Raw genomic sequence first — 5,907 nt, forward strand, 5'->3', positions numbered from 1 at the left:
GGTTCACAGTCAGCATTGGAGAATCTTGTGATGTCACTTACACTTGTGAGGGGACACGATGATTGTTATACTTAGGTTTGTGATGCTGGGAAAAGGTTGAGTAGTGAAAAATAACCCAATGCTGCTCTTGGTATTAAGGTTTAAAACTTGAAATTATATTTATAGTTTATTGTTCTTAGTCTTCTACTTCTTATTCTGTTAATGGTTGCTTTCAATTTACTCTAACATTGTTGGATGCGAAAAAGTTGAGGTTAAGAAAATTAACACTCATCAAAGTTGGTGGTTTGTATGATGATAAAACATAAAAGCATTCATGTAACTTCAATTACTTGCATTTTTATTTGGCTAGTATCATTCTCAAGTTTCAACATACATAATATATTGGCCAGTGGTGCCTATATGATATGCAACTTATGATTTCATTTTGAGAAACTTAGGATAATAATAGTAATATAATAGCACACGGTTGCTAATAGTAATAATTTTGGGTAGTAAAAGCTTGGTTTAACACGCGAAGATGGTGACTCTATATATGATGGAAACCGCATTCATCACATAATAATGGCTATTATCTTTCATGGGATGCCAAGACATACATGTGCAAGTTATCTTCATGTTTTTGTAACTTCTTGCCTATTCACTCTATCTTTTATTATTTATTATTTATGCCTATGTTTTTTTTTTTTTTTCAAGATTGTTACACAACACACACAATTTGCATTGGATGTCTCATCTTGATTTACACAACTAAAATAGAAAAATCCTAGCCAGCTATAATGCTCTTCCCATTGTGGCATTTGTGTACTCCTTTCACATACTATAGTGACAAGAAGGAAGAAGATATTCACTTGAAAATTGAAATACTTGAGCACTACCTATAGGCTATACTTGGAAATAATTAAATAAATACTTCAAAACGAGAAGATTGGTAAAGTAACAAGACCAGTTAATTATTATTGAGTTTGTAATTTTTATCATATTTGAGTTGAGTAATGCTAAATAATCAACCTTTTTCAGTCAGAATTGGTCAATTTTTAAAAAAAATTATTTTATTTATTTTAAATTTTAGATTCTAAATTATAAATTATTAATCATGCATCTTAAATTAATTCTTAAATCTAAATCTTAAGTTAGTTTTATACTATGTAATTTTTTTATTTGAGATCTGCTACTATAATTTAAAAAAATTAACCCTTTAATTTCTTACTTTATCAACCTCTTTACTATAGAATATCTTGATTTGTTACACTTCCATTCAATGTGATAATTTCTTACATTCTACCTTAATTGAATATTGTCCTCTGGCTATTCTATTTCTAAGAGCTCCTCCCTCTATCATATAGAGAGAAACATATGAGTTTAATTTTTATACAATATTGATAAGTTTTATAATAATATTTAATTAGGAGATATTATATAAATTAAAGTGATAAACTGTTTTTTTTTAAATATCTTATATGACAGTACCTAATTAGATATTAGTATTAAATTTGTTTACAATAGTGAGTGCTAGAAGATCAATAAATTTTGATCAACAATCGATCAATACACCAAGTTTTGACATTAATTTTTATATCTACATGTACGTACATATAAACTAATATAATTTGTATTTACATTATCTATTGTCTACGTATACATCATTAACAAAAAAATATATGCATATTTAAATAGAGTTTAAATTAAAGATTAATGTATCACGGATATGAGTTATATTTAAGCAATCAACCTAAATTGATTAAAAATATGTATATTTAAATCATTATATCTGACACCCTTTTACATGTATTGGCTACAAGTTTTGAAAAAAGAAAAAAGAAAAAAAAAAGTTTATTCTAAGGGGCTTTTATATTTGTTGTAAAATGTCAACATCAATCGGACAACATATATAGCTTTGAAGATATTGGGACTCAAATATATATATGCTTTTGACCATATATGCTGAGTTAAGGACGAATGCTGTGAGAATCCGTCCTAACAAAGGACAATGTCCTTTGAGGAAATGGACCATGTTTATTCAATGATGAAAAGTTCCAAAAACCCTTTATAAAAAAATTGGAATCTATGTAATAAGGCATCACTTCTCTCCTTTGGCACACACAAAAAGCCATTGCAAATTCTTCATTGCAAACTTTTGAACCAAACTTAATGGTTGCAAGGCTTTGTAGCAGTGATAGGCAGAAAGTGACATTAGAGTATTAGACAATGTATCCCAAGGTTCTTATGTTAGGACTTAGGAGAATATATAAGAGATGTACTCAATATTAAAAAAGCTATTTTATTTTAAATAATTATCTAGAATTTCAAGCAATATGTTTATTTAAAAAAAATTTGATGATGTCTAATTATCTATAGTGTTCCACAATTTCTATTGTTTGTGACAATTTCGGTTTATGTTTATAATTTTATGTTATTTATGAGTTAACTACTAATTTAGTATCTTAAAATTTTTGACAAAAAAAAATTATGAAAGATGTTATCGATAAAATAATATTTAAATGTTAAAAATACAATAAAAATAACCACTAAATAGTATATTTTTTATAGGTGAAAAAAAATTCATATTTAGCAAATGATTTATTCATTTTGATTCGATACTGTGGCAATATTTGAATAAATATTTAGAAGATGTACAAAAAAAATTGGAGCAACATTTGGTTTCTATTTTTTTTTTTTAAAATGTGATCATTCACAATTTTTTTTTAAAATCACTTGACATAAAAATACTAAAATTTAAAAGTAAAAAGATATTTTTTTTAATAATACTTGCAAAAATTTCTATCAAAAATTGATCTTGAAAGTCATTTCTAGAATATATATTTAATATCTAGTTCTTTTTGTCACATTAAAAAGATGTTAATACTCAATTTGATATTTGAACTTGCACGCAAACCTCAATTTAGTTCCTGAAATTTCAATGGCCTTTTTTTAGTTCCAAACTTATGCAAACGTTATTCACATTAGTCCTTGAAACAATTTTTGGCATAAAAATATTAATGAAGCACTGACATGCACAACAAATGCCATACTAGAACTTGTAAAAGGACGTTGTTGTTATGGTTTTAGTGCTTAAATAGTCTAAAAATGACGCCCGATCACTTATTTTAGGAGAAAAAGTTTCAATAAATACTACTTTTGATGTTTTTTTTGGACTATTAGAGGCTAAAACAAAAACATCGTCATTTTATTACAGAGTCAACATGGCATTCGACTGTCCACCCCAGTGTTCTGTCAACATTTGTGTGTGGAAAATTAGCCTAGGGACTAACGTAAGCCACATTTGCAAAGTTTGGAGACTAAATACGGACAATTGAAATTTCATGAATTAAATTGAGGCTCGTATGCAAATTGAGGGATCAAACTGAGTATTATTTCTATTTTTAAATATGTCTAACATCTTTTAAAATTATTTTTGTCAATAATATAAATTTTTGGATATCATTTCACTCTATTTATTCTCTAAGTACCATATTAATTATCGAATTTAATTTTAATGTATTATCAGTATAAAAGTAGTTTTATACGTATATCTAATTAGTAACGCCATATCAATAAAAATAATTATATTTTAAATTGACTGCGTAAATAGTTATCCAAAAAAATAGATATAATTGTACGTATATGTTACACTGAAAATACATCAAAATTAAACTCTTGATTATCATGATGAACAATTCCACCATGGTCAAGTTTCGAAGACAAAAATTTGTGCCTCCAAAAAAAAAGTTGGATCTGAAATTGATATTGAAATGAAAAATTAATACAAGTTGTGTTTGGATCTGAAAACGTATGATTGATACAAAATATCTTATGGAGAAATGTTTAATTTGTTCGTTTAAAAAATAGTAATTTGCACAAATAAATTAAAGTACTCCTTTTATAAAAAAAAAGTTTCTAATAATGCTCTATCTTGTGTAATATATGTTATATTATTATATATAGCAGAGGAGTGGTGCAACTTGTTCCACGCCCTCACCTTCTATGTTATCTTCTGCATAAGTGATAAACTTCTTATCATGGAATATATATGTAATATAAATATATGTATAGTTGTGTTATGATGATGTGATTATAATTTCAATAACAATGGCGATCGAGTTCATTACTGTGAGACATTGATGATGCCGGCAATAGAGTGTGGTAGTGCTACAACAAATATAATAAATATATATAAACATTAGTATTTTATTTTTGAAAGAAATAATAATATAGAGTGCGCATGCATGATGCATCACATATATATATATATAATGCCCATTATCTTTGAAAAACACTAGATAATTCTTTTCTTAAAAAAATTATAACCTCCATAAAAAAAATTTCATAAAATTATTGACCATCTAATAACATATCTCAAAAAAAAAAATTATGATAAATGTCAAAAATTGAAAGACATTGTTAGTCATTTTCATTTCTATAATTTCTTCCCATTATTAGCACCCTATGTAGTGCTTATTACTTGAATAATAAAGAGGAATGTTAGAGGACCAGCAATTTTAATGTTTTGTAATCATCAATTGGCCATCAATAGTGTTTTTAATAGTGTGGGATTACATCTAATGGTGAGAAATCATTCACTTTTATTTTGATGGTTAAGTGCTGGCCAGAAAACACAAAAGTTGCTAGCCTCTAAACTTTTCCTTTAATAAATAATAAACCATTTTCATCATATAAATTTATAATTATAAAATGTGTATACTAAATAAATTAATTATCAAATCAGCATCTTTATTAAATATATGTNNGCTTAATGAATATAATTTTCGTTTATAGATTAAATGTGAAATTTAAGCATTAAATTTACAAATAGTTTTATATTTAAGTTTTGGTGGGTATAAAAAGAATATCATATTAATTATCTCTAATTAAAATATAATCACGATTTTATTAATTTAGGTTAGTCGAGTGATTAATTTACTTGTCTGTTTAAATAAATATTAAAAATTTAAATTTTATCTTGTATATACAGTAATTTATTAACTAATAATAAATTCTTAAATAAAATTTTGATCGATAATAAATTAATATTTGATTTACCAAATCAAAAAATAAGTAAAAAAAAAAAAACCAAAAGAATGTCCATGATTTTATAAACATATGAGCCCTTAGATATCACATTAACTCAAATCTTTTCTGGTTTTCTATGTTGAATATACTAATAAACTTCCCTTAAATAATTAAACCTGCTCTGTGCCCTTGTTAATATCTACTAACCTAATAATAGTTAAAAGATGAGTTTTTTTTTTTTTTTTCATCAGTTTAATTTTATGTATAATTTTCTAAATTCATGAGACCTGCCTAACAGATAAATTTTTAAAAATTTTTTAGAAAATTTTCTAATCTTTTTAAAGGTGGTGAGGGCACTTTATAAATGGTAGGACCAATTGACCACAATGCAAATGCAATGGGCATCTTGTACGGAAAACACTGTTTATGTTGCTCTTTGCACTCTGCACCTTTTACGGATCATCCCTTCTCACTTCCCATGGAATCTTTTCCAATTGGTGTATTAATTTAAAAGATTTATATTAATCATATTTAGTGGTTTAGTGGCTCATCACTTAATTATTTCTTAATTAAGTAGTTGAGCATGTAAATGTTATCTTAACTAATAATTAATTACTTGGTTTTTCAACTAAGTTAAGCATGTAAAATCTATCTTAACTAATAATTTATTATTTAGTTTTTTTTTTTAACTAAGTTGAGCGTGTGAATTCTATCTTAATTAATAATTCATTCCATATGTATATTTTTATTAATGAAACTTTGAAATTTGTTATGGGAAGTCTAAATAAAAAATACAAAATGAAGAATATAATAATGTGTCATTTCCAATTTTTTCTTCCTTTTTTGCTTGTACCAAATATGTCAATAAGTCTCATCGAATAAAGGAAATAAAGGTTATTT

The sequence above is a fragment of the Arachis ipaensis genome, chromosome B02, assembly GCF_000816755.2.
Source record: "Arachis ipaensis cultivar K30076 chromosome B02, Araip1.1, whole genome shotgun sequence".
Lineage (NCBI taxonomy): Eukaryota > Viridiplantae > Streptophyta > Magnoliopsida > Fabales > Fabaceae > Arachis > Arachis ipaensis.